At 37.8% G+C, this 19,025-nt stretch overlaps 1 long non-coding RNA gene across 5 annotated transcripts in view; it reads right to left on the bottom strand.

Moving 5' to 3' along the window:
* Nucleotides 1–2,737: 2,737 nt before the first annotated feature.
* The window catches only part of LOC142360451 (uncharacterized), a 246,112-nt gene continuing 229,824 nt past the window's right edge, over nt 2,738–19,025 (bottom strand). For 4 of the 5 annotated variants that reach the window (XR_012763045.1, XR_012763047.1, XR_012763046.1 and 1 more), the window contains one exon: nt 2,738–5,943. This is a non-coding gene — a long non-coding RNA (uncharacterized LOC142360451). The remainder of the gene's footprint in view (nt 5,944–19,025) is intronic. The other variant, XR_012763048.1, reaches the window with a different exon arrangement.

Below are 19,025 nucleotides of genomic sequence, written 5' to 3'. Positions count from 1 at the left end.
AGCCCTATGATTATTTCTTATTTTGGCGTTGTTTTAGAGTTCATCAAGGCTTTCTCTACATTAGCCAACAAATAACGCAGGGACCAGGAGTCTCCGGGACACTCAGAACTGGACTTTATCCATTCATTTGCATCCAGACCCACTGTAGCCACCCTAACCCAATACAGCCACTCTGACTGGGTGCTGGGAGGCTGTGGTTGTTTCATCTCGGGCATCAGAGCTAGCACTGTCAGTGCTAGTTCTGCAGCCTCTTCCACACGTGGTTGCACCAGGTGGATAAACCCTCTAGCTCCCCGGGTATTTCCCATTTCCTGAGACCTCTCCTGCCTCTGTCAGCTGCTGAGAGGAGACCAGATGACGCCCAAGCCCACAGTAAGTTCTCACTGGTCTATTGATACAAGTAGCTGCAAATCTCAACATAAACTGATATAGCTCCATTATTTTCAGTGGAGCTATGCCCATGTACGTAAGATGTAGATCCAATTACTTTCCAAAAAATTGAGACTATATTACTGGTTGGTTGTGTCTGTTTAATGGTTACTGTTGTTAGTTACTGTTACCAACACACAGTCTATTCTTCAGCCCAAAGCTCTTTACTGAACTGGGGCAGTCTACTGTAACCTTAACCAGAGCTGTGATTTCAAGTGTAGCTCTATAAACAGAAATGTAGAAACTGACAGCAGCCTGCCTTTTGGGAAAACCTGGTTTGCATCTCCTGTCTTTAGAGCAATCACTCATTTTTAATGAGTTTGGTTTTTTTAAAATGTTGCAATATTATTTAATGTTATTATTTTATTGGAGAAAAAAAAGCAACATGTAATCTATTAGTAGATACATGCATCTTAATATTTAGTGCCTATTCCAGTGATATTTTGGTCTCCTGGGAACATTGCTAATGATTTATCATCATGAAACAGAGAAAGAGTGAAGCTACTTCACTGGATTCTGAAACAGTATGAAATCAAGTGAGGGTTACACTGATTCTGCAAAAATGCACTGCTGCTTGCAATTCTCCCCATGTTCAGCAAACCATGAAATAACACTATATCAAATTTCTGGCACTTGAAAGCAGGAAAGCAATCCAAAGACAGTGGCCATTTGGCAATGTCTAGCAGAAAGGTGAAAGTGCTGAAGCACGTGACTTCCTTTCTTCCCCCTCTCCTGGTATTTGGATGTTCATAAAGAATCAGTGTAACAATTTTCCACAGCCTAGATCAATGGAAACATGGAAATTAATTATTGCAGTCACCTCATTACTCGACTGTCAGTGTTAATAGATGTTTAGCACTGCACTAAGAGCAGCAGAGGTGTACGATTTTATCATTGCAGAGAAGTCCTTTTAAAGAGAAAGCTCACCAGGAGACACTGAGCCAGGTGCTGTGCACCAGCCGTACAGCTCAGGATGACCCTGCCTTGCTGCTGGGGAGAGAGGGAGCGATCAGAGCACCGCAGCTCCCTGCCACTCGCTCACACAAGCAGCTTACTCATGGCAAACCCGTCTCGCGTGAACAGTACAGAGCAATCATAGAGAGCAGTAAATCAAAGCCTATATACAATATAGCATAAAAGTGATAAAACATTTAGAAGGAGCTACTCTTTGCCATTTCTTCTAAATTTCCAGAGTACTGCTATGAATATAACTTCATCACCACCCTGTGGCACCAGCAAGCAGGAAGATAGCCCGGCATCTGGAGCTGTTCAGAGGCAGTACTGCTGAGGCACATGTCAGCTGGGCTGGAAACATCCACTTCACTACAGCTCTATCAATAGTCCCAGCATCAAGCATTGAAGTACAAAATGGTTTGTTTGTTACATATCACGGTGAAGCAAGCAACATCCTTCTATGACCTTGGTAGCTGGATCCTCAGATTTCTCAAATGTGCTCATTTTGAAAACAGGCTAAGCTAGAAAAAAATGTCTATGTGAATTGAGTCCTGAACAGGATATCTGTGTTGATAAGGTTGAGGATATGGCTGGTCAGAGGCCTGGTCTCGTGTCCTGGAACCACATCACAAAGTTCAGTGAAAGCTGGGAGAGGATTCTTCAGAGTGCTTTCTTCATGTGGAAATCCATTCCCCAGATTAGCATGCTCAGGAAAGTGCATCTAATTCTATTCTAATTGAACAGAAGACATTTTACACCCTGATGAGACAAAAGATTGTGTTGGTGGTGGTGGTGGTAGTGGTAGTGGTGTGCTTGCTTTTTTTTTTTAATGGGAGAAGGTGCATAGTGAAAATTATCTAATAAAACAAGAAAATGCCTTTTGCTGTACATCCTTTTTTGCCAAAGCTTGAGTAATGCTTCAGAAACAAAGGCCAGGTTTAACCAACAAACAGTATGTAATTGTTATAAATTCATAATCGCCAGAGCTTGTGTACACCACATGAAATGTTTTACTGACCTTTGCCAAGATGACATCATTTTAATGGCTGTTAAATTGTCGTCCAGACACAAAAAGTCTTTGATTTGGGGCTTCCAATTCTGAAGCTCTATTTGCTCAAGCTAGTTTCTTTGGTCTGTTTCCCTAGATTTTGTTCTGCAGATCTCAGTTTCTCCCTCTCCTTCTGCACTTAAGAAGTATCAGTCAAAAAGGAATTTCGAATGTCTGTAATTCACTGCAGAAACTTTTCAGGCTGCAGAGGAGACAGATGAGACACTAACTCTGACAGTATCAACAAAAGAAATCCTTCAGCACCAATAAATTGTATCAGTTCTTGTTTATTGAGTTTAGGTCTTTTTTCACCTGTCCAAACTGATGGCAACTTATCAAGGCAATGCTACATAGTTTGATAGTATACTTACCAGCTGACAAACCTGTAAAGCCACACAAAACTTAAAGCTCCTGTAAGAATGTAACCAATGTGTTGTCTCTTTCTTCCCTATGTCAGCTGCAAACCACACAATGCGTAAGGAAGGCCTTTGTGCTTGAATTGCATACACCATTTCCTACACCCTCGGAGCAGTACCTATGCACCTACACGTTTCTCAGTTATGACCTACGCTCTTCATCTCAGTTTCCACTCCAGCAGGTAAAGCAAGCCTTGAAAAGGGCAGAGCAATCATTTCAGTGTAGTGGCAATCGGACAAGCCATCGAGAGGCTGTAGAGACACAGATGGGACCTTGTGGATAGCTGGTATGATTGTAGCAACTAAACCCTCTAGAAACATTCACGTGAGAAGAGGAAGCTGACATGATTGCTACTGCGACCTACTGTGTGCTGCCTAGTCTGTTTTCCTCTCCCTGCACCAGGCTTATTTCTGCACAGAAAAAATCTCTTGAACAAAGACGACCCTTTCTCTTGGGCTGAGTGTCCTGAGGCTGGACATTAGATGAAATTTTGGGTGCAGAAGGTGAGACTGATGCACCCATTCTCTACTTTAATGTTGAGCCTCGCATCTTCTTGAAAGTGAATTCAGAAAGCTGCCCGAGTTTTATTTCTCTATGGGGAGCAAAGATGCAATGGTGCCTGCAGTCTGTGATGACTGTTAGAAATGTAATCTGCTTTAGTACCTCATGTCTTTGGAGGCTCCATTTGCAGATTTTTGTGCTTCGGCTAAATGCAGTCAGGATTCTGCTGTATCTAAACTTTCACGTGACTCAGCTCTGCCTCCTGTGGTAAAGCATCCTTCTGACTGTCATCAGTTAAACTGCTGGGCAACAAAGAAAGAAAGATATATGTCTGGTGGTCTTGGTGCTGGGAGATGTGACAGCATAAACTCCTGAAAATCTTGCTTCTCTGCTGCAGTCACGGAGATTGAAATTTGTAACTAACCAGTGTCAAATATGCTGTGGTATTCAACATGGAAAAATGTTACCTCAGAAAACATCAGTTAAATAGCTGTAAAAACAAATTATAATTGTATGCTACTAAGTAAACAGGCAGCAAAGACTGCTGACTTTTGATGTGCCAAAGCCCATGAGGTAGATCTTCTCCTTCAGAGGAGGGGTGGTGTAGGACAAACAGGACTAGTAATTTGGTACACAGACCTTGCTTTTTTCCCCACCTCAGCTCACAGAAAGGAGTAATTTGTTCTATGCCAACGGCGAAATATAAGTTTTATAGATGTACTGTGGAGAGCAGAAGTTGTGTTAAAGTATTACCTCAGAAACTGACTCCCCAGAGTGTATTGCATGCTTTAATATGAGGAGCTAATTCCCCAGCGTGTAGGTCCTCCAGCAGCAAACATACAAGTGAAACTCTCTGGATCACAGGTTTCAGGAATGGAGTAAAGAAATTAAGTTGTAGCAGCAGTGAATTTGGGGTGATAGAAAGGGATTTGACTCATCACTCATCTTTCTGGCAGCTATTTGTTTATACCACGATGTCATGCCAATCATGTCAGTCACACTGTGTCAAGGGTCCCTGCAGTGAACAGAAATTCTCCTCTTCGCCGTGTCTTTACACGCAAATAAAAAATAAATTTATAACACTGACAATTTGGGAAGACATACTAAGCAGAATCTGTTTTAAAATTCAGATATGCTCTTAATTTTTTATTCCCCTTTGTTCTTTATTCTTATTATTATATCTTTACATCTAAATGCACTTTTTCTGATTTACTGGATTGGTTGCTATTTTTCATAATCTCTTGTATGCAGTTTTAAGGATGGTGTTTCGGTAGGGGGTTTTTTGCTATTTGTGATCCTTTAGACATTTTTATGCTTTTACTGTTCTTGAAAAGAAATTCTCCTTCTGACTATTTCTAAATACTGTGTATTCCTCTTTTTGTTACATAAAAAGTGGTGGTGATTAGCATTCCAGAGGCAACATGTATACCATGCTGACTGCAACAAAGATAAATTATCTGGTTTATGCTGCACAAATTCTCTTCTTTATAGAAATGCACACATCTATGGGACTAAGTTCATTACAATAATTCATTATAAATAGAGGATAATGTTCATCATCCTAACATCAGATAGATATATAATCAACTTATTTAAATTAAAAATTCATTGGAAAACAATTCTTTTATTTTTTAACTGTATCCTGGCTGAATAAAAATAAACTATGATTACTAAAACATTCTGAATACAAATTTTCCTAGGTGGTATTTTCCAGCGAACTACACAATAAGATTTCCATTCATTTCAAAGCTGAACAGTTTAAATAAATGCTCTGCATTTCGTAAATATAAACCGGACACAAATAACAAGGGCCTAATAGGCAGACAAATGAACCTCTAAGGGTAAGAACCTTCAGGCAAAATTATGAAATCAAGTTACCAGTGAACTTAATGCAAACACCGCTAACACACCTCAATATCTATATTTCAGCAAGACAATTACATTTGACAATAATTCTCGCCCCGTTCCACATGACTCAATGAGACTGAAGATGAGGAGGGTGACTGTCAGCTTTGTGCTCCATCACTCCCTGGGCTGCCAGCAGATGTGCCAGCTTCCCCCCGGTGCGGCAGCCTCGGGAGCCTGTGCTGTCTGCGGCGATCACGGCAGGAGGGCTGTGCTGGGCGCGCTGCCTAGCCCAGGCACTCTCTTAGCATGGGAAAGAGAAATGAGCAGATACACCAGGGGTAGAAGAATCAGTTTTCCAGATGGGACAACACACAGACTTTTACTTCTCTATACCTGTACAGTTTCTTAATAACTTGACTCAAAGATGCCACATTAAATCTGGGTTATGGTAATTAATCAGTTATGCTTAAATTAGTCATGTTGATAGAAAATCATTTTTTGCCAGCTCTGATGCGTTGTCAGCTTCCATAAGAGGGAGATATCTGTTACACAGATATAATATATACATAACATATCTAAATATATACATGTTGTGTAGTTCTAACTTCGCCCATATTTGCACTGTTTCTGTAGCCTTGGTCTTGAGCTATCTGATGTTTTCACACGGCTGGGCCTGGGTATCCTGGGTGCACTTCTGAGCAGAAGCCAAGAAATCAGATTCATTTAAAGCATAATTCCTGTCTGTGCTGTGGAGGAGGCAGGAGAGAAAGGAAATAGTTTAAGCTATAATTTGTTGTTTCCACACAGTTAAAGCATAGTTTCAAAACTAGATGAAGGTTTGTAATCACCGGGAAATAAATTTCTGGACTCCTTGCCAATAAAAATAATGAGCACAAACAACATAACCTCCTAAACAAATGGAAGATAAAATGAAGGTTCTGACATTTCTGGCAGAACTGTGCAATATCGTAAACCATGACAGAACTGAGCTGGACATTGTGATACAGGTCTCTTCCAGTCCTAGGAGTGAAGTTCCTACGTGCCAACATTAACTCAGAGATAAAAAGTTGTGTCAGGAAGGGCAGACAGAGACAGCTATCTGCGTACATCAAAGGAAACCTCCCTTCTTTAGATCCACTCCTACCGTAAAAGTAGTATGTTGATATTCATGAAATTGTTTTGCCTCAGGAGGCCTATTTTGTCTTTTCTTGATTGCACTATTACACTTATTTAAATATTATTTAAATATTATTTAAATTCACATCTCATCATCCAAACATAACAAAGCCTACAAGGGAATTTAAGATGATATAAAGCAAGTTAAAGTGATCTTCAATTTTTAATCCCTGTCTTGCCATCCTAAACAAAAAGGATGAATGTGTCTTCAGCAAGTGAAACATTGCTGTGGCATTATAAATTTCCAGATGGTGTTAGCAATAACTGAATGAGTTCATACCTCTGATGTAACTCCCATCAAATTAATTGCACTACACCAGGAATTAATTTGTCCTAGATCTGTACAAGTCAGACACAGAAAACTGTAGTAACATCCCTTTTCTGTGCTCTATTCATTAAAGATATAAAATAGAGAAATTTCTAAATTCACACAAATTCTCATTGTAAATCACCTCCTCAACATGTAATACATCATACAATACAAGCTATACAATACCTCATGTAATACATTTCAGTCATGCATTTTATATAATTTCAGAGCACCATATAATTACATACAATAATTTCACTGTAATCTAACATATATTCTTACTCATTATCATCTGAATTAAGCCATATAGTATTTCCACTTATAATACAGAAAACTAGCCACTCTAGATATTATGGGATATGTGTTTTTTGTTTGGTGAAATGGATATTACAGAAGGAATAGTCTTAAAAGTTGAAAAAGAATGTAGAGCCTGATTTTTCTTAGCATTGACATAAAAAAAACTGCACAAGAGACCGTAAAAAATAAAAATGCACAGAGATGAAATACAAACTGGAAGTGATGACTACAAGAGGTTACAAGAAAAAGCAGCAACAACATGGAAATTACACCCTTGAAATACTAGCAAATACAATACCTTTGCCAATAGTAGTTCTTGGTAATGCTTCCAAATTATTTTCCCTGACAATTTAGTGTAGGGTATTTTTCTTTTTGCTCCCAACAGGTAATATTGCTGGTGAAAGCTTGACAAGCCTACATACAGCGTATTTTATTTCCCCACCCCTAAAAAATCCAGTTGGGCAGAGTTTACAGGAACTTCTGGAAGCCAGAAGTAAGCAGGTGTGGATGAAAAGCCATCTCTGCACTGTCTTGAAAAAAGACAGTGGATGTGCAATATGATTATCATGAATGATGTTTTCAGCAAAGTTCAGCGCTGATTTAACCTGCTTTCGCATAAATAGTTGCATGTTTCATGCCATAGTTGAAATCTTTTGAAAGCCATGGCTAGAGTTTCCTAAAAGAGTTATGTAGGAAGGGGAAGAGAGACCTTCCTTGAAATATTCAAAATTTCTAGTCAGCTTCATGGCAGATGTTACCTCTAAAAACATGATCATACTTGATGGATACTGCAGTCCTGTGCTAAGGATAATACAGATGGTATTCATCAGACATACTAGCTGTCTGAAAGCTAAGCATCTAGTCTAAGCCCACCATCAGTACAATAAGCATGTAGACTCAGTAAGGAGTAATTGAGGCTTCCACTATAGTTACTGGAAAGCAAGATACGTTCTCAAAAGCAATTAATTTCAAACTTGGATATCTAAGGTACAAAAGGTGAGTTTCTCTCTGAAGGTTCTCTTTCTCAACTGTACTGAAAGTCCAAGTGACTTTCTTAGACTAGAGACCTTTTACATAGTCTGAATTGGGCAAGAGGAATTGCATCCTTAGTATCTAGTAAGATGAGGTGAAGGGTTTTCAGTTAAGGGAGATATTTGGACGTAGCTATTTTCTTATCACCCCATATGTAGTATTTATTACAATATTACTCGGTTAATACAGCTTTGAAACTTTTCCAGTTTGCAGAACTGGTGTGTTTTGTTAAGCCAATTTTCATCTGAGATTTCACAATACAGGCATTGCTGCTTCACCTCCAGGAGTACATAGACGAAAGGTCCGCAATGTACCAGGCTCAGTTCACACGGGTTAAATAATTCTCTATTTGAAAAAGCTTGGAACAAAATGTATGGTAACAGGCAACAAGGGAAGATAAACACCAAAGAGGAAAAAGGCAAGGAATACAAAAACACCTGGGAAATAATTCTATTATAATAAACAGTTTAGCCTTTATTGGATCTGGAGAAGCACCATGCATTGGTTTTGAGGATCAGTCCAGCGGGTTCCCCCATATATAGACAGTTACGTGGCAGAAAAGGCCAGGGAACTTAGAGGAAAACGACTACTGCAGCTGATTAATTCATCTTCATAGGGAAAATGTGGTTTTCTTATTCATTCTGACAATAGTTTAATGCAGCTCAGGGAATAAAAGAACCAGATCTATTCCTCATCCTGCTGAATAATAAAGTTCTTATAGGACTGAAAAAAAAAACCAAAACCAAACACACATATGGATTTTTATCAAGCTTAGCATTTTAATTCAGGGGTTCTTTTTTAATTTTTGGGTTGACCTAAGTGTTGAAGGTAGAATATTAAAATACTGTGAGATAGATTGACATGGATGGATGGATGGATGGATGGACAGATAGATGGACATATCTGCACACAATCTAGCCAGAAATAAAGAAATCTGGGACATATTGTCAATGTCTTTCTTAGAGTAGGTTGCGGGCATTTTTATGCTATTCTGAGTTCTTATCTCAAACTTGACCTCTAAATCTTTCTAGGTACGCTCAGTACCATGATTTAGAAAGCTGGCAGCCTAACACCGTTATAACACATTTTTCAGTCATGGCTGAAGGCATTTTTTATTATGTCTAAATATACAGCTCTCAAGATTGCACAGTGAAGAAGTATTATTAAAATTAATGGAACTGATATTTGTACACTGGAAAAAATAATTGCTTACTTCATGAAGTGCTACAAATAATGAGTGTCTTGAATATTATGTTAGTGAACATTTATAACATAGTGGGTAATTTTGCATTTACAATTTTTGATGACATCGTTAAAGCTAGGTAACTTATTGCACTAATCTCTTCTGTTATGTCTCCTGGTATAATCACATTAGTTATTATGTACAGTGCTTTTTAAAGAAATCATTCCTGCCGTTAAATATTTCAACCTTACCTATAATGAAATCAGCATTAACAAACTGCTATCGGTACTGTAGGAAGATGAGATCAGCAATGAATTAGAACATTGAAGAGATAAGTTACAACTTTAATTTATTTTTAACCATTCTATATTGTTATCTCATGAGGGTTAACAAAACGCTTGTTTCAAAAAAACACCCTGTTTTTCAAAATAGATGCAAATGTGCACATGCAAGAATAGGTATCAGAGGAAGAGCAATGCATCTTCTCATTCTTCCTATATGTACAATAATTTACACCTGTCTCAGTGTATTTCATTGAAAGCAGGAATACTATTGCTGGTAAAAGACAGTCAGAGAACATAATCTGCTGTATTTGGAAGCTCAAATACAAGGTATAGAAAAAGCCCCTCACAAGATATTTTTAAGAAAAATAAATACACAAGGACAAAGTTCCAACTGGGTATCAAAACTAGATAAATCAGCAGAAAATAGAAATCTAACAATCCTACAGCCCTTGCAACAGAATGAAGTGGATGATGCATTTCTTTAGGGAAGTATGAATTGTAGTGTGTGAAGAAGCAATCCTAGGCAGCACCAGACACCAAGGAATCCAAAACCCACAAAGAAATGAGAGGAAAATATTGCTATTAAGGTTAATAAAAACTCACATAAGGTAATGATTCACTCCAGATGTATTGAATGAAATTGAGAGACTGGGCTGTATCACTGCAAAATGACTGTTAATGTCAATAAGGACATAATTTGAAATAACCTGTGTTTCTCATAAATTTTATGAGCTCTAAGCTAGTAAGATCCCTTTAGATGGAAAGATCAATGAGTTTGCCTATTGAGATTATATCCGGAATTAAAGAAAATTGCATGGATTCATTCAGGTGGGAAGAAGAATGGTAAATTATTGTAAAGGTTACAAGCACTGGTGTTTCTCACACTCAGAAGGATGTATAGCAGATACATCAGGGAAACATCAGAAGGAGTAGGCCTGGAGCAGATGCCTGCTCTAGTGAGCCCTCTCTGAAACTTCTGCCACTAGCTTCAAGCTGGACAAGGATATCCTGTGACCATTTTCACTTTGCAGTCGTAAATATCTGTACAGTAAGAAACACAGGCTAGTATCATTGCCCAAGAAAGTTAATGAAATTTAAACAATGAGAATATAAAAAAGAATTATTACATACTTTTTCACACCATTTTAATTTATATGAGGCCCTCAGTGAAGCTAAAAGTCAGTATGTACATGAGGTACAGAAGATTTCTCTACAGACCAGAGGAGCAAGTTCTGTCACTCCTTCATTTTCTTTCTCAAGTGTGCATGCCTCGCCACCAATGGGATACAGGACAACAGGGCACCCACTTATATCTGACGAAGACATATACTATGAAAAACTGAGAAATCTCAACAGACTGAAGTCAAACATTGATAGTAACAGGTTGAGAAACTGTTTTACAATAAGTTTTTGTAATGGAAGAGCAAACTGTACATTAAATTCTCCCAGATACAAATTAAAGATTCTTCAAGGACTTTTTTCAAGGATTTTCAAAGATTTTCAACTTTATGAAGTTAAGCTTGAGGCTTTGCAGGATAGACTATGCAAACAGAAATTGATGTAGCCTTGTTGGCCCAATAGACAACTCAAAACAGTGATTTGAGCATTATCACACATATTTTTATTGAAGATTCCTAACGCAGTCTTCCCTTGTTAAACAAATGTGTGAAACTACTTGCTACAGCTGCATTTCTACTGTAAGAGGCAGAGCTGAACTCTCTATTGCATTATATCCACCTTGTCCCGGTACAACCTGACTGATTTCCACCAGGTCTTACTTAATTTCAAATGCATATGAAAAACTACAGAGGTATATGCTGTTATTTGAGAGGGAAGTCATTGAGGTCACACAGGGTAAAAGTGACATTGTGGACCATAAAATAAAGACTGAAGATCTGTCCAGAGCAAAGCAGTAGTGATTTCCTTCAAAGGTAGAAAAATATACTAACCTAAAACTGCTGTCATTTCAAAAAGGATCAGCTCCACTAAGGTGAAAAAAAGAGTCTATGTTTTGTAAGAATTACATTGCCCTGATGAGACCAAAGACAGAACTTCAAAAAAAAAAAAAAATTGTGTGTAGCATATGGGGAAAAAATGTAGAACAAAAGTGAAAACACATCTTGACCTTTTTTTTCTTTAAAAAAACCCCAAACCATAAAACTAGTAAAAAAACCCCACACGTCCTAAATTCAGTAGCACAGAAAACCACAGGCACTGCTCCAAAAATCTCTGAAATTTGCCTTCAGCCTTTTAAAAGACACTAACATGAGGTACAGTACAAAAATGCATTAGGTTTAACCATTTCTCACTATTTTCTGTGATGTTTACATGAGACTGAGGGGGCATTTGAATCAATTCTCGTTTTAAAACCTCGGGAGATTGTAAAGCTTTTAAAGGAGGCTTTTTGCACACTTTATAATATTTGTTATCATATCTCTCTGTGCACCAGCTACTGTATATCTTCATTATTTTTTTAGCAATTTTTTTAACTGACAGCCACCTCAAAGACTACTTAGATAATAAGGTGAAAAAAGAATGGTTACAAAGAACTGACTTCACACTTGATCTCCCATCTCTCTTTATATATGTCCAATGCCTTTTCATGTTCATTTGATATAGAGGCAAGTACAAATTCTGTGTGTATCCTAAGACCTTATCTCATCCTTCTAGATGGATGGCAAGCCCTTCAAAGAAAGAAGGACTAATAAACTGCAGAGTTATTAATTTTAATCTTTGGAATCCCATTCCAGGAAACTTTAATACCAGTAGATTTACTGCAGCTCACAATGATCCATGATTCTTCAATGTAGAGACTGCTGTTATTATTTTTTTTGTCTTGTACTTTTATTACAGATAGCTTTGGCAGCCATATTTAAGAGCCAATATTATTTGTCCTAGCACACTGAATGTAAGAGACCAAGATCATCTGCACCTCTTTGTGTTTACTCACTGTAAATATCCAGGCATCTAGCCAAAGCCACAGGTATTGTCAGAACTGAACACTCACACCAAATTTCTTCTGAATTATCAATTCATCAAGAAAATTGATGCTAGTTTCCTAGCATTGACGTTCCAATGGTGTCAAAAAATATTCCTACTTAAAGCAGCACTTTCCAAGGAAAGAATTTTCACAATCTATTATGATGAATATTTGGAGATGTATTTCCATGTCTTCAATGAATTTGATATAGCCTGCTGAGAGGACAGTGCAGTGATTTACATCCATATTGTGTAGTGCTCTGTACAATTGACTGTTTTGTTGAACTTCAGAGAAGAGACCATTTGGAACTGCTTTAATCAGGTACAGAGACAAAGGACATTCAGAGAGGTAAGGCCCAATTAATAGCTTATTTTTGGCATAAAGTCATACATTCATTCATTACAAGACCAGAAGAGACCCCAGTGATTTTGAGGTCTGATTCTTATACAGTAGGACTTCCTGAACTAATTCCTGTTTGAAGCAGTACACATCATATAGAAAAATACTGAATCTTTATTCACACACTTCTGGTAAGCCTATCATTTTTAACCTGGATGAGACCAGGGAGCAAGATAAAAAAGCCTTATTAAGGTTATAGTTACTGCAACAGAGTTTTAGTTTAATTTTAGAAGCCTGAAGATTTTTCATTTTGCATCCTTACAACACAATATTCCTGCAACTCAAACACAGAATTCTATGACAAAACAATGTTTTCCTTTATAAAGTGTATTCTTCTGTGATTATCAGGGTCTTTTGCAATTTCTGAAGGCCTGAAGAACTCCCGGTCTCGGTTGACTTCTAAGTCAGTATAGCATGAAAGAATTCAAGACTGATGTGGGAAAAATGACCTATGTTTATAAGCCCTTGGTGCTATGAGGGCACTAAAGTGTGTCAGACACGTAAATGTTACTGTTGATGGACCTACAAAACTGAATTCTAAGTCTTCATTTTGAGGGATGCTTTTTGGTAAGTTAATGTGAAAAAATGGTAGAATGATTTATAACACTGATTGTCTGCTTATAGAAGAGTCTTATTCAAAATTAGTATGACACTCATGGACACTAACAGTGTTAGCTGGTGAATTTCTCCAAGGAATGGATAAAATTACCTATTGACGTTGGAGGAACCAAGATTTGGCTCATCATACAGCAACAAGTTTCATCTTTTTGTATTAATATAATTTTTGGAAATGTAATACACACGTATTTCTGCTAACACGGTTCAGCATAACGTATTGAAACAGATTTTAAAATGCCAAGAATCTAATACTGTGTTCCTGAAGATATTAGTATGTACTGACAATACATGCTGTCATCAATGTTTTGCAACTGATATTTTAACAGAGCCACACCGTCTTGCAAGAAAATTCCACCTTTTCTGACTCATTTCAGCTAAGCATGCAAAGATAAGGATAAGTCAGACAGGGCATACTCTTCTTATAGGAATATGCTTTTCATGAACAATTTGTTACCTTTGTGTTCCTAGTTTTGGATGCAGTCCGTCACTCTTTCTAGTCAGCTCAGTCCTACAAGTCACTCACATCTTGAAAGGATCCTTTGAGAATGGAAGTCCAGCTTAGCTTTGAGTAAAGCAAGGATGTGAGCTTCTACCAGGCTTCAATATACAGTCATATAGAACATCTGAAGAAGTGGGAGCTGTACCTCTAGGGTGCTCAGGATATTGGTAAGTGTAAAAACGACTACTTAAAAGAGAAGCAAAACAAATGGAAACCATTGTCCCTCAAGTGCTCAAAATGCCTCTCTGTCTCCCATCCTGAAGTACATTTCCTCACTGTGCATGGCCACTGGCCTAAAATATTTCATTCTGTGTTTTGAAATAAGAGTATTTCCCACACTGATATTTATTTCCATTTCAGTTTACAAGTAGTAAGAGGCAAAGATCAAATAATCCTTCAGATAAGCTACTGGCAATTTAATTTTCTGGCCCAGTTTGTATATGCAGTTGACAGTCTGGGCCAGTTAAAGACTTACCCTGTGCCAATCAGTATGAAGGCACCACCTTCCAGTTTGTCTGAATTAGACGTACAGCTTGTGGCAGACCAGAGACAAACTTTTTAGGATTTTTTTATATATTCTATAACTAATTCAACAAAAATACTTATAAAATTAAAAGCTCTGAAAGCCACTTACAATATCAGCCTTTGGGTACTGTATAATGGCTTCCATTATGGACTGAAATTAAGCAGTTTTAAAAAAGCAGTAATTTCATAGTTAGCCACCCAGAAACTTGGTCATGTTAATACAGCATTTTAGAAAATTACAGGCAATATTATTACTGAATGCAAATTAATGTAACTTTTGTTAGCCTCCTGGGATAAGCAAGCACAAGGAATTTTTTCTGGAGTCAACAGTCACAGAGAGCTATCATGATCAGCCTGAATCTCAGAAAAGAAGCCATAAAATGAAATATAAGTACATGTAATTCAATACAGGAATATACGCACTGATAAATAAGAAATGAATAGCTGTTGTGACATTCCATTATGACCATTCACCCTGTGGTTTCCTGATGAATGAGAAGAGGAAACATCTGCTTTTACACAACATGTGAAATCTATCCCTAGAGCACTTAAGCTTCAAGTATCTTCTGAAAGTCATGCCCCAGCAATGAGCCAACATTAAATAATGCAACGCTCACATACTCCTTTATATTTTATCCATTTATCCATGAAAGCTCAACTTTAATATGCCCACTGATTTTAATGGAGTTTGACTGGATCCACTTTTGTGCCTAAACTGATTGAGGCACAAGAAGGAGCCAGTGACTTGGAAAGAGTCACACAATTAGGCGGTGAGGATGCATGTTTTACGTCTTCTGCTGAAAACAATGATACTCATAGCAAGAACACTTTTCCTACAGAAAAACTCTAGCCATTTAGTCAGTAAAGATAAATCAATATCAACAACAATAAAAACAAATGACTAATATTTTTAGAATAAAACTCTAATCTCTGTGATGTGAAGAGCTTTACTCCAAGAAGGACAATATTAAATCTGACTCGGAGCCTTCAAATCTGCCATCAGATGGATATAGAAGGTGAGCAGTTGCTGTAAAGCTGCGCTTTGGCACAAAATCATAAGACCCTCCCTTCAATGGTTAATTCATTGTATCAACCTTTAATCAGCCATCTATCAGCAAAGTATTTTGCAGAAACTGATTTTCTAGTATGTATTTACAACACAGTAAAGTCAAACTGAAGATGTATGTGAAAACCTTCCCTTAATTGAGACCACAGCATTGCTGTATTTTCAACCAAAAAAGAGAACATTTTAAAAGAAATAGTTTAAATGCAATTTATAAATTTGAGATCCAAGTGTTTAGTGAATTTCTCTGTCTTTCTAAAAGATTATTAAGGGTCTTAATTATGTAGCAATTAAGCATCGGACTGAAAAGAGAATAAAGTGTATGCACAACTACTGAAATAGTGTAGCTATCTCTGAATATAAACATCGTTTCAGTTTAGTATGTAATAGTAATTTGATTGTATTTCTGAGTTGCTATACTTTGAAAAGAGTCACTGCAAAATAATGCTACTTTTAACCCTTTTCAAGGACTCTTTATTTTTGATTCAGATCCTTTCAAAGACATAGAGTTTATACTGTGTATTATCTGCTCGGGTAAAACTCTTGGTTTTGACTTTTGTTTTGAACAGTCTTATATTGCTTTACATTTTCAAAGCATTTTGTGCCTTAATGGTTCATCCTGACAACACACAGATGCACTTCTTGCAAGCACATTTCAATTTACTTCTTTAACTAACTAGTATTGGCCTGTCCACTACTGTACTGATATTCTGAAGCAGCTATTCAATTTTCTGGCTCGTGTATCTGGTCAGAAACCATGGCCATATTGCAATTCAGAGCATTTCTGATAAAGCAGTATAAACCTTAAAATGCTAACAAAGATTTTGAGCCTTGCTGGTTGCCGGCTTTGCACAATAAGCGCTAGTCATGCTGGAGTACAGGTGGATGAAAGGCTGGACATGACCCAGCAGTGTGCACTCACAGCCCAGAAGGCCAACCATACCCTGGGCTGCATCAAAAGAAGTGTGGCCAGCAGGTCAAGGGAGGGGATCATGCCCCTCTGCTCCGCTCTAGTGAGACCGCACCTGGAGTCCTGCGTCCAGCTCTGGAGCCACCAGCACAGGACAGACATGGACCTGTTGGTGTGGGGCCAGAGAAGGCCACAAAAATTGATCAGAGAGCTAGAGCACCTCTCCTATGAGGAAAGGCTGAGAGAGTTGAGGCTGTTCAGCCTGGAGAAGGGAAGGCTCCAAGGAGACCTTTTTGGGGCCTTCCAGTACTGAAAGGGGGTTTATAAGAAAGATGGACACAAACCTTCTAGCAGGACTTGTTGCGATAGGACAAGGGATAATGGCTTTAAACTAAAAAAGGGCATATTTAGACGGGATATAAGGAAGAAATTTTTTACGATGAGGGTGGTGAAACCCTGGCACATGTTGCCCAGAGAGGTGGTAGATGCCCCATCCCTGGAAGCCTTCAAGGCCAGGTTGGGCGCAGGTCTGAGCAACCTGATCCAGTTGAAGATGCCTCTGCTCACTGCAAGGGGATTGGACTAGATGATCTTTAAAGGTCTCTTCCAATCCAAACTGTTCTATGATTCTACGTGTCCACTTACATCCACAGTACTCAGCTGTAGAGGGAAGAGAAAATCAAAGTAGATTTTAAGTGAGATTTTCTAACTGCAGAGGAGAAGATAAAAAATTAATCTGGAATATTTCTGTCTCTTTCTTCTTTCCTTTGAACAAATCTGATGTACTTTTAGATTGTTTTGAAGAATAAAATATTCACTTTTCTAATGAACTGAAGAGACTTGTCTTCATGGGTAAAATTGCAGAAGGTGAGAAACAGATTTTTCTCTTTTGCGATGACATGTAGAAATGCAGTGCTTAAGCTTTGTCAGTGCACCTTTTAGAGACAGTTTGGGAAATCTGTAGTACACAGTGCAATATCTTTTATTACAAATGCCTGTTCATCAGTCAGTACTATTTTTTTCAGGTTTCATTGCAGTAATTAATGACAACATTATAAAAAGATAATAACAGATGAGCAAAACAGATACTAAGTATAAATGAGAGGCAGACCATGAATGAAGCAAAACCAGACTGATCAGCAAAGAAAGCACTGTTGTAGATAGGAGGTAATAAAAAAGGATGAACAAAATTTAGACTGACATCCACATTACAAATTAGATTAAGGAAGATAAATAAAAGACTTGTCAGCCATACAGTGAAAAGGAGAGAGGGGAAGAGGAAGCAAACGCTTGGCAGCTGTGGAGTGAAGCTATGGGGAGACCAAAATTAAAAGAATAGAGACAGACTGCCCAGGAGGAATGACAAAATAAAAATAGAGATTACTGCATCCAAGATGGAAGGAAAACTCAGAGGTTAAGGCATTCATATGGAGGGGTTTCATCACTCAGAGAGTTTTGAAAAGGCTGACAAATGAAATCATAGCCCACTTAATTTGGGTTTGTGTATCCAAAAAGCTGGCATCAGTGATGGAGAGCTATCATACAAAAATCATACTTTTGAGAAAGGGAAATTTAAATGATACGTAATTAGAGGCTTTTTATGCTTACCTCAGTGGTACAGGAAGGCTATAATACAGATTTTGAGAAAAGAGTAACTTAAAAATGACAGAAAACCAAAATGAGGTAAAATATCATGCAGATTTACCAAAAAGATCAGGTAAGACTAACTTGACACTTTCACCTGATAAAATAACTGCTTTTCTAGACAATAAGAAGGAAGCTTGTCAGTCTGTTTGCATTACAGCAAAGTATCGGGGACAGCACCACATGGGAAATTATCAGTTACACAGGACAAAATGTAGCTCTAATTCAAGAACTGTAATGTAGAGAGGGAACATTCTAAGAGAAGAAATAACACACTGTGTTCTCAGTTTCGACGTATTTTAACATACCTGAGTTTCTTGATGGTTTCTCTTGGTTTGATTTTAACATTTTCATTAGTCAGCCAAAAAACAGGGAGTGTGCTAATACAGTTTGCTAGTGATAAAAAATTGGGAAATGTTATGAAAGGATATGAATATCATTCAATACATTAAAGATTAAGAAATTAATTAGAATGTCAATAAGTGAATAAAAGGGATCAGATGAAGTCAGATAATACTAAGTGGAAGAATATTCTTTTAGGAACAAATAAAAAGACATATTACAATAAACTGGCCAGCAATGGCCCTCTGAAGCCCTTGTGTAACCCACATCTCCCAAAACTATTCAGATCTGCCCTGTCTAAATTGCTGCTAGCAGAAAACTATTTTTAACACCGCTCTAAGTCCTGGCCCCAATTCAGCCAGCTGCAGCAGGGAAAACACAAGACAAGTATATATCTGAAAGGATACCCAAAGTGCAAAGACATTTGACTGTGAGATTCTAGAAGATCTGTCTCACACGTGTAAATTGCAGATCTGAAAGGCTTTAAAAGCAGCTCTCAGTTTAAGTCCATCTTCTCTTACACTGCAAAGCCACTTGTTTCACTAGTTTTTAAGTTCTTCTCCACA

This window comes from Opisthocomus hoazin, chromosome 2, assembly GCF_030867145.1.
Source record: "Opisthocomus hoazin isolate bOpiHoa1 chromosome 2, bOpiHoa1.hap1, whole genome shotgun sequence".
Lineage (NCBI taxonomy): Eukaryota > Metazoa > Chordata > Aves > Opisthocomiformes > Opisthocomidae > Opisthocomus > Opisthocomus hoazin.
This window is presented reverse-complemented; position numbering and strand designations above follow the sequence as displayed.